The 11815-nt window shown below is 34.1% G+C and overlaps 1 protein-coding gene across 5 annotated transcripts in view; it reads right to left on the minus strand.

Moving 5' to 3' along the window:
• Window positions 1-11815, minus strand: part of BBX (bobby sox homolog (Drosophila)) — a 258107-nt gene that overhangs the window by 127950 nt on the left and 118342 nt on the right. For 4 of the 5 annotated variants that reach the window (XM_012732817.1, XM_012732804.1, XM_012732812.1 and 1 more), the window contains exon 4: window positions 8507-8624. The exons of the other annotated variant lie outside the window; for it this stretch is intronic. The gene's annotated coding sequence lies outside the window, so the exon portion shown is untranslated. The remainder of the gene's footprint in view (window positions 1-8506; window positions 8625-11815) is intronic. 5 annotated transcript variants of the gene reach the window in all.

Genomic DNA, 11815 nt, shown 5'->3' on the forward strand with positions numbered 1-11815 from the left:
TTTTTTTTTTAATGTGGGAACACTAAAAAAATTTTTAATATAAATTAATGGTAATAGCATTCCCAGACCCAAAATATAACCTATCAAATAATACCAAATAGAACAGCCTTCTTTGAGACTGTAGAAGAAATTATGAAGATGGACCATTTTTTTTAAACTAACTCATTCTCTTTTCTTTCTGATCAAAACTCTACAAAAAATCTTACTGAGTATGGAACTTATTTTCTTACTGACCTCATCTAACTTGACTTAGGATTACTCCTCCATTAGTCTTCATTCAAAATCACATTTCTAGAACTAGAACAAATGTAAAGGGTCTTCCAGTTTAACTCCCTCATTGAAAGAAGATGAATTTCAGGCCCATAGGCCCATACTAAGAAATTTGCTGAAGATCCGAGAATTCATTCAAATTGAAAAAGCTAAGATTAAGTACAAAGTCACCCATGGGGTAATTTTTCATTTTTACTCATCATTAAGAAGCTGAAAAGGTAACACTTCAAAAAGTAAATTAAATTTATTTATTTAATAAGTTCAAAAACAGAAATGCAAATCAAAATAAAAAATTTTATCCGTATCTTGCCAGGCACCTTGAAAACCAAGGCAAAACAACATGAGAACCAAAAAGGAATTCAAACTTCTAAGAAAATGCATCTGATATGTATTTGATAATCTCCTGGAAAGGTTTAATGAACTTATAGTGTTAATTTAAAATATACCATAGTCTTCTGTACCAGGTGTCCCCAAATTTTACCTCTAAGCAATTTACGACTCATGTTTAGGGGATGCTATCTCGAAAAGATGGTGACTGTAAAGAGTAAAAAAGATTCAAATGCACGGTGCAACTTTAATGAAATTTTCGCTTTAACTCACAAACACTTTTCTACATATGCTCTTTTCATGATTTCCATACTTAACTATAATCTTATTATCCCAGATCTGCTTCCACTTAAAGCAGATTCACTTGCACCATCTGTCTACAAAGTAGCCAGGATCTTTCTACTAATAAGTAGGTCAAATTCTCCCAGTACTTCCTTTCCAAATTGTGATTTGAGATTAAAAGCAATCGTTTTCAAATAACCTATGTTAAGAATTATAAAATAATTTGTAAAATAATTGTTGCATGGATTTACACTGTTGTGACATCAACTCTCAATATCAATTCAATATTGCAGGAATTTGATTATATTTCACCTTAAAGTTACCAAGTAGGAAGAAGTATTTCCAATTTTTCAAGACTTAATAATGCATTTTATCAATGGCTATGATTTGGAGATTAGGACTTGTCCCAACTTATTCATCTTTCTGTGCCTATTCAGAATGACCTTGCAAGTAGAAACCTTGAAGATATATAATTGTCAAGGACAAATCTCAGAAAACACTCAAAATTAACCTGCATTTTTAAGTGCAACTAATTTATTCTTTTAGTATATTCTTCCATTGTGGATAGTTATTCCAGAGATTTATCAACACTCTATTTACTCCCCTAAATATCCTCAGCAGTAGTCTTTCAAAAAAGTTTGCAGTTCTATAAGAATCTAGTAAAAATGTGTGAATAGTTTTATACCACTCAATTTTACAGATCCAAACTGTCTTTTGGGACATCATTCTCAGTATGTTTCTGCCTCTCTATCCCTTTCATTCTTGGATTTTCTTTAGTTATTTTTTTCACCAAATAATTCATACACATAAAATTATAATTTCTTTCATCTTGCGTACAGTAAGTGAGACATATCCCTTGTCAAGTTGATATTGAGATCAAGATTCAATGTTTCCCCTTTGACAACCAAGGAAATAATTCAGGGGGAAACAGTGAATATACTCTATAGTCTCTGTAGTGTTTAGGTTTAAATCTCTCCAAACATCAACATAAAATTAGACTACATGTAGATTTTAGATTCCAATTTACAGACTGACGTTCTTATTACAGCAGCCAAAATCTAATCTGAATGCTTATTTTTACTTCTTTACACTACCCAAATCAAATAACTTTTGTTGGACAACTAGGCACTCAGCTGAGTCAATGAACATATTTCAGACAGCTGCTTCTTGTTTGTGAGCCTACAACTATTTTTGCTGAAGGAAATGCAGGTTGTATAAGGAGAAATAAAAATGAGTGTCCAAGAAAAAAAGTTCCCACAAAAAAAATCCACTTAGAACAATTTATGGATGAAAGCAACATGAAATGGATTTGTAAACCTCATTTAAACAGAGCATAACTAAATAGGTATTTCTTAACTAATCATAGTTTGGAGGGAAACTGCTTTTAAGAAAAACTGGCAGATTATAAAATCAAATTAATATCAATTTAAAAACTTGCTAGAATGTTCTGGGCAGGAGGTAAAGAGATTGTTGGCACTGGTAGTAGGCATTTCATTGAAGTCAATACCCATTTCTTCAAATCTCAATCTCTCCTCTGTGGAATATATTACTAATACTATAAAATAATTACCATTTGGGTAATGAAAACAAAACCATCCCTCCATTAAAAAATAAACTTCATCCCACTCCTTGTTAATTCAGTCATGTAGCAACATTTTTAACAATTTACAGATATTAAAATTGAAAGTTTTCTACCTTTCAATGAGTAAGAAAATCAAACCAAATTCTTCTTTTCTAAACATTCCAGTTTATCCTCTAATTTTCATTGTAGGAAACTGGGATGTTGACTTTATTTCTTGTATAATATTATTTGATAAAAACTATCACCTATTCCTATTTGTTTTAAATTGGTGTTTAAAAAGAATGACAAAAATTTTGTCAATTGACATTTTTCTCTAACTCTCAGAAAAGAGTACTTTCTCAAATGCTGTGGCTGAGAAATAGCAAACTCTAATATCTATAACCTGTGTCAAATGCAAGCTAAGGTATACTAACATACATATAACTATGTTCAAATATGCATGAATACAATCCTAGTTTGGATTCACTCGATAATCCACTTGATAAGAAATGGGGTATGTAACAAATCAAATACATGATTTAAAAAGTTCGTCTTTTCTCCCTTCCCATGCTTCATGAGTAAGAGCAAGGGAGTAACGAAGGCTTGGGGTTGGCAGTCAGAACTGGTTATTAATTTTTGCCACTGCTAGTTGTCTAATTTAAGGATCCCCACTAGTTTACCTGTAAAAGGCGGCTAGTACCTGCTCCACAGGATGGTAAGAATGAAAACAAGTATCATGGAAAATCCCTGTAAGAATGTCATATACCACCTTAAATAATTACTGACAGCAGCAAAACTGCATGAGTTAATATTATTTTCTTCCTTCTTAAACTCCTAGGTATGAAGTCAATTCCCAAGAGAAACTTCTATATGATAACATCCATGTCCAAACAAATCCCAGATTTATTCCAGTCAAGTTCTAAAAACACCTTCCACTCCCTGAATCCAAACTCTTCTAAGGTACCACACAATCTAATCTCAGAATTTCCCAGATTAATAGTCCCCATTTTTTCCCACACCCTTCTTTTGCGTATCCCCCTTACATAAGTCCCCCGGATATACACACCAGGCCCCAAATTCTCTTTTGTCTTTCACTACATCTCAGAAAGTACATGTAAAGCCCAACTCCTTGTACTACTTAAAAATGTCCCTTTCCTATTCCTCTTCACCTAAGTCAGATACTGATTCTTTGTAAAATAGTGTCTCCTTCCTCTAAATTTCTGAATTCCCTAGATCAAGAGCCAGAAAGTTCCTACTGACCCTCTATCACAAATGATTATTTTGAAGCTGTGACTCCAGCTCTTACTGTTTTAACCTCTATTCCAGATAGATGTACATCATCATGATACACAGCCCTTAATTACAGTAGTGGCTCTTAAGCCCCCACTAAAAATCACAGATTAAAATCCTTTAAACTCACCAAGGTTCATCTTTCCCTTGCCTATTAACTCTACATGGAGGAGAAGAAGTGAAAAACAGCGGGTTTCCCTACTGCTCTCTAAAATCCCCACAAAAATGTAAAGTAAGAAACAGGAAAACAATCCAACCAGGACTTCACCAAAATTAGTAAACACAAAAAGTGAGAGAGTCAGAACCTACTGTTGAAGAGTGTCTTTGAAATCATTTAATTACAAAAAATCTCTAGCAAATCAACAAAGATCTCTGGCAAATCTCTGAAAGTTTAAAGGAAAAAGAAACATTCTCAAATCAACCTTTAAGTAAGCTCCAATAAGAGCTGAAGAGAATCTGTCTTCAATTGTAATCCGAGAGAACTGCTGACTGGAAACTCCATTCACTGAAATCAGGCCCGCTCTTACCCTGGAACTGAGATCTAGAAGTTCACTGAATTAGAGTCCCTGAGTACCAACTTCCTAGGTCCAGAGTGGTTCTTAGCAATTGGTGGGCTACAAAATGATGACTACAGAAACCCTGTGTTTACAGGGCTCAAAGAAGGCAGCACTACGATCTACCCAGTGTAAGGGTTAAGTAACAGCAAATTACTATAAATGGATGAAACAGCAGCCCAAAATTGTCTAAGCTCCCAAAAGACCTTAACCTCAGGTCAATGATGCCATCCTTCAATTGAGACACAGTGGTTGGCCAGCAGAGGGAAGGGGAGTAAAGTGTTCATTGACAGCACAAAATGAATGTATAGATTTTGAGATTTGCTGAGGGAAAAAAAGTCTGGCGAAAACACAAAAGGAAACCATATATTTAGTGATCTTTATGATGTCTAGGTGAAATTCCTTGAAGAGTAGCAATTCCTCAAAATAAATTAATGTTAAGCTTCAATTTTATGCTCTATTGTTTTCATATCCTTATTTTTTTAATCCTTATTTTCAGAATTAGTAAAACCTATTCAGCCTTCTAGAAATATGAATTTTGCAGCCAAGATAATAATGGTAATATAGAAGGAAATTCACTTCAGGGAAAGATTAACTGCTCACATTTTTTCCCCTCAAAATTACAGATCCATTTGAATATTTCATTGTTTACTAGATACACACTCCCAGACAAAATGAATATTGTCATTGCAACAAACCTTAATTTGAATGAGGTTATTCAAAACTATTTTAATAAGATTCTCTTTAATATATTTATATTTCATGTAGCTATACATCTAATCACATAATCTCAACTACAATATTACTTTTATATGTATTACTAACTTTGCGGTATCACAAATGCAAAACTTAAGCAAAAATTAAATATGTAGTTTAAAAGTTATTCTTAATTTAGCATTTAAAATTTCCTTTTCCAGGGCCCTCCCTGGTGGCGTAGCAGGTTAAAGCACAGCACTAAGAAGCTATAGTCACTTTAGTACAAGTTCAATCTCTGCCCCAGAGGTGACCCACATGGCGCAGCAGACCTCTCCTGACCCACCCGCTGCTCCTCTCAGCAGTATAGTTCGTTTATCTGCCTGTTCTGCACTCCACTTTGTCTCTAGTGAGTACTCTCACCACCCCTGCACCTCTGGCCTGTATCCCAGTTCTGTATGCATAAATAAGTAAATCTTTAAAAGAAAATGTTCTTTTTCAAGTTGAGTCCATTCACTACAGAATGGATTAACAAATGTATTCTCCAGTTTCCCCTGAAGAAATATATAACATCATATTTATATGATTTTAAAATTGCATACTGTATTTAAGGATGATCCAACTATAGTTTATTTTTAATATTTTCTGCAATTAAATCAGAGACTTTATGGCCCTCTCTCAAGTCATACTGAACTAAAATATGAATAAAAATGAGTACTGTAAGATTTTCTGAGGCACTTTCAAGCCTGTCTAAATTAATAAAATACTAAGTGAATTAGTACTGCAAAAGAAACTTTATCACTGATAATTTAAAATATTAATGCAAATACTTAACAGGTCAAACATTTCACATTAATCAAAGACATCATGTAAAGGTGGTTAGAATGAACATTTTCCTATCAGTAAAGTTTTCATGTCAGGTGATTTCCCCCCTTTTTCCCATATAAGCATAAAAAAATGTTTCTCTCCTTATATTCCTTAGGAATAAGAAGTATTCTGCTCTTCTAGAGATAGGATAGTATTAATTGCTTCTTTCAAGAATAGAACATTTGGCATAATACGTTTTTGCAGCGTTTTGTCAAGTAAGCAGGTAGGAGGGGTGAAATACCACAAATTGTCTGGCTTCTTATTCTCATGGCTGGACAGCCCAGAATCTCTTGGGTGGTGTGTGCATAGAGGTTGGGGATAGGAATTTAACAAATAGGCTTTTATAATATTTACCATTAAAAGAGAAACTAAAAGGAATTTTAGTATTCCAAATTTTATTTAGAATTAATGTTATTAGAAACTAAATCTTTTGTTAATGTTTCCCTTTACCATCTTTTTTGTTACAAAAATCTTCTCTAGCAGTAGTCTCCTCTTGACCTAATAACTGCTAAACTTAGTGGAATTTTGACAAAGCAGGTCCATAACATCAGAACAAGATTAGATTACTTTGTTTATTCTTATTACAAAAAAAGAGCCTACAATAATACTGCTTCACGATAAAATACACAGCTCTCTGGTCAAGGTGTTCAGGAGTGATTGGGCAGTGTTTTTAATTTATAGAAAGTTAAGACAAGGTCAGATTCCTGGCTATGTGTAGCCTGTTGTCTGGCACTTTTGCTGTTTGAGAGAATGCAGAGGCATTCATAAAATGAATTCTGTACAAGTAGCAGGCTTAGGTAATTGTCATGTGAGAATTCAAGAGAGCCAGATAATCCTAGAAAGTGGTTGTAAGATTAATGTAGCTTATAAGTGGGAGTCTGCAATATCATGGGAAGACAGAGCAAAGGTTGCAAGAGAGTGAGCTTAGGTGTTCACTCATCATCTATCTGGAATTGATCAAGAGGGTAAAAGAATTTATCACTTCTCCAGTATTCAATGAAGACAAACCCATTAACTCCACAAAAAGACCCAAGAGTAGATAGAACACTGACTTTAAGATGGTAACTGGACTATGAGGAAAGACATGGGGTTAAATTGTATAGCAGAAAACACAAGGTAACACAAAAACTGCCCTGCTTATGCAACTCTGTGGGGTTAGAGAAAGAGCAGCAGTAAAAGGACAGAACTCAAGGCTTTGCATGGTCCAATGTCTGGGGTGCCTGCTAAATGAAATGGAGAGCCAAAGGCAGTCATAACACTTTCCCAAAGAAATAATGGATTCATGCTGAACAAATTAACTTTAAATAACAGAAAGAAAGGAAAATCTGATGTATGTCCCACTTACTGGGATGTGGGAGACAACTGCTGGCAGGTTGCTATGATACAGCTATGGGCCTAAAGCCCACCACGGTGGAAGGACTTAAGACTTTAGTAGTAGTGCTCAGGCATCCGGTGAGAAACTTTATCATTTCAAATAAAGATGGAATATAAAATGTTGAAGTCAAAAGGAATCTTACAGATCATTAGCCTACCAATCTCAATTTGTTATTAAAAAAAAAAGTGGAAAGCTCAGAAGAAATGACTCAGACATAGTTCTAAGTTAATGGTAGATATTTAGTTCTTCATATTTAAGTCATATTAAAGTAGCTTACTCACATGTTATTGATATTCCTTGTCTATACAGCATTTGCTAAAATTACAGGATTACTTCTATTTTCATAAAACTCTCAGAAATACTATATTCAACAAGCTATTTTCAGGAAATTCTTAAATATCTTCAAGTAACAAGTATTTGATACATTAAGGACTTTATAAAATTATCTAAGTTATACAACACTAAATATTTCACCCTTAGTTTTTTGAAGAAAGTGAAATTCAGCATTATCGTGTAGAGTGCCCAAGATTTCACAGCTTGCATAGGAGGGATTCAAACCATAATCCAACTTTGAAAAGCCATGAAGCCTAGGAAGGGGTGTCTAAATTACAACAGCAAAATAAATTATCAACATGAAAACAAATTTGACTTATTAGAAGTTTACTATTTTATTTAAATTTACCTTAAGTGTTTAAAATGTACCTCTGGATCATACTCTAAAGAGTCAGTATTCATTTTATGTCATAGTAGTTCACTAGTACTTCATAATCACATTTGATCCTTAAACTCTATAAATTTTAAAACTGGAAATAGATCAGACTGTTTATGGAAAATTATCAACTTAGCTGTCCTTATTTTCACACCTGCATTTTCTAAGACTAAGAGTTTAAGTAAAATTAGCTATTAGTAAGGTTGAGACTGACGACTCTCACCACTCTCATTCTACTACCGCCCCACCAACCAATGATTCATGCACAAGCAAGGAATAGGTTTGCCAAACCCCATAGAAATTACTCACTTCTACCCTCTCTTCTCCAGTCATATTTCAAAACCTAATTTTAAACTCATGTAGAAACCCCAATTAATGCCACCTGGTCTTGTCTACTCTTAACTCTGGGTCTCTTCCTGTAGTTGTTTGCATGTGTGTCCAGCCTACAAGAATCACCAAGAAGAGTTTACAAGGTTATTTCTTCTAGGCTACACCCTAACTCATTCTCCTCCCCGCCTAAAGCACCACCAACCAAGCTCTATAAATAGTTGTCACTTAATAAATGCTGATTGACTTACTACAGTGGAACAAATCGCCTCTGGTATGTCTCAATATCCCAGTGACTCCTCCACATCTATAAACATGCTGGAGATGATACCAGGTACTGCTAGAGGCTTGGGATCTTCCTGAGGGTGCCTGGGACAAGAAAAAACACAGAGAGAGACCAAAGACAGTCAGGAGAAACACAGAGAGAGGGGACAAAGAAATAAGAGAGTAGAATAAAGAGTAAGAGGAACAAGAGTCAGTACTTATAGAAAGATTAAGCAACCAAAGACACTCAGAGACAGGGAGAAAGTCAACTATCTGAACTTAGGTTTTGGTTTGGAAACTTCAATTATGGCGTTATTTACTTAATGTAACAGGTGACTTCATGCTGTGAAATTTATGATCTAATCCACCATTTTAATGTCATTTCTAAGGCTTTTCTGAGTTTCTATCTTTACCCATTAGTAGTCATCTTTACACAGTCTCAGCACTGGAGACTGTCAGACACAGTCCCCCAAACAAACATAAGAAAAGAACTTTTCCCAATTCTCCTATTTAGAAATTTCAAAAAGGTAATGTCACTTGTCCAAAGTCACAAACAAGAACATAACTGGGCTCAAATTTTCAAATTTCAAAATTTGTACCTTTTTGATAACTTATGCTGTCTCTATGAGAAGTGACATATATAAAGCCCAAATTGTTCTATAAAGTTCAAATTGCATATTCAAAATAAAATTATCTTATGGGACAGAACTATACAGTTTAGTCACAGGACTGATTTGCTTCAGGGATTTACTTTTTTAAAATCTATCAAAATGGAAATATGAGAATAACAGGAAATTTTCAAATAGCAATGAAATCAAGTCAACAGCAACTTGATGAAATCTTAATGTTTATAAAAGGAACCATAATCAGTTCATTGCATTTACTGCTTTGTAATTTCAGTCTTAATGATGTAACATTTTTAGTTGAAATATGAATAGATGCTCTACATTTCAGTAAATTCTTAAACCTCAGTTACTAGTAAACTTGTCTCATAATTGACCTGCAATTCAATTTCAGGGTAGTACGTATAGTAGAAATGACTTAATGCACCACTCTTGGTAATCATTAGTATTTTCTCTTGAGGGATACTTACACTCTTCTAAATTATCATGCCCTTTGGAAGCAATCAATACAATTGCCAAAAAGGCTCCTTTGATACAAATGTAAGCATGTTATCGGATTTCACAGCAAGTCAGGGCAATAATAGTACAAAGAAATCTCTACTTAGTTGTGCATCAACATGTTTTCTCATGTTCAGCAATTTTTACAAGAGAAATTTTCAAATAAAGCCTAAAGTATAGTACTGCTCTGCCCTCTAGTGACTGGACAGGTTTTACTACCTAATTGCTTTTAAAATCCACAAAATTGCAGTAAAAAGACACCTACTGACAGTAACGTTTTCTATGTTGATAAATACTTAGATTACAAATTAACATTTATGAAAATTCAGAGAACGTACATTTAAGATTTGTGCATTTCACTACATGTAAATTTAACATTACAAGAAAAAACGTGTGTAATTACCAAACCCTAGTCAATAATATACAAGCTGAAGCATTAACGAGAGCTATAGTGATATCTAAAATTTATTTCTAAATATACCCAAAAAGTAACTGATGATGGCTAGATTACAGATATTGAATTTATATAATAAGTACAATAAAATGTTAATTGCTAGATCTAGGTGGTTACTATATGAATGTGAGGCTGTATGTTTAAAAAGTTTCATAATAAAATGTTGGGGAAAAATACATCTACTCAGAGTTGATATTAAAATTAAATATAGACTCATTGCCTTACAATCAACGTGGTGTGTGATAATGTGATGAAAGCAAATTAAAAATGATTTATCCCTAGTAAGAAGATAGGCATCTCCAAACTGGAGTTCTTGCCATCCAGGAGTAAAGCTTAAATTTCAAATACATCATAAAATTGTATAAGCCATGCAGGCAACATAGTTTTTCAAAGTTCAAAAGAGCTGATTTGAATCCTGGTTCTATTCTTTAAATAGGAAGCTCAAAGTATTTAAATATTCCAGCCTCAGTTCTCTCAGGTATAAAATGGGTCTAATGATCCCTCCATCTAATAGTCACCGTGACGATCAAAAAATGCACACTGAAAATGGGGGGGAGAGGTATTAGCATATCAAATGCAAATAATAACAAATTCCATTTTTGCCAATTTAAGCATGATTATAGTTAGTGAAACTTATGTGCCCTCCTGACTACTAATCTGTGCAAATGGGGACAAAAGTGGCTATGTGTCCAATCCTAACCCAGAAACTTCACGTGCAGAAGGTCCTGGAACTCTGGAGGGCTTTCTAATGATCTTTATTAAAACAGTAGACCTTATTTAAAATATCGTTGTACTTAGAGCAAAAGGAGAACTGGCAATGATAGGGAATTCATGAGTCATCCCTCTGTTTACTGCCAGTCACAATAAAAGTCCTACGAGTGAGGCATTAGTGTGCTTCTTGGTGATATATTACACTTCCATGCATTTGAGGAAATGAAATTAGCACTTAGGTAAATTTTGACTTGAAGTCATGTAAGGTAACATGTTTAAGAAGAGAAAATTAAAAACACATTTAAAGAAGATGAGTTCTATGCTCCCAGAAAATGGCTAAAAATCATAAATCGCTGCATGAAAACCAAAACACATACAGGGTTGACTGAAGAAAGAATGAAAAGGTTGGAATTAGGAGTGGAAATATCAGAAACCCATTCTGCCATGACTGCTCCACAAAAACTGCCTTCTTCAAAGGACCAGGGAAACCTACCCAAACATTTAGATGTGTCTACTTTTCAAAACTTTGTTGAAAAACTATTTTCCATCATTCTATGCACTACATTGCTTTTCCCAGCACAGACACTATTGTTTTCTTTCCTTTAGACTTCTCCTTACAAAGAAAAGTGAGTGTTCTCATATGTTCAAATGTTCTTTTGAAAGACTTTCTACTTTCACCAATTTTTAGAGTCCTCCTAAGAACCTCTCTCTTAAGCCTATACCTATCTTCAGTCTAAATCTCTTCCAAATTTTTAACTATACCCTAAACTTCATTATATGGATATTCTCTCTGCATTTAAAATCTAATCCATCCCAGACTTCTCCCAGACAAACCAGTCTCTATGAGTCTGTATTTCTGATAGGAGTATTCTATGAAAACCTATACTTAAAATCCTGTCTCTAACTTCCTTGTTAACACTACACTACACTACACTACACTACACTACACTACACTACACTACACTACACTACACTACACTACACTACACTACACTACACTACACTACACT

Source organism: Condylura cristata, unplaced genomic scaffold (genome assembly GCF_000260355.1).
Source record: "Condylura cristata isolate star-nosed mole 26May11 unplaced genomic scaffold, ConCri1.0 scaffold00003, whole genome shotgun sequence".
Classification (NCBI taxonomy): Eukaryota; Metazoa; Chordata; class Mammalia; order Eulipotyphla; family Talpidae; genus Condylura; species Condylura cristata.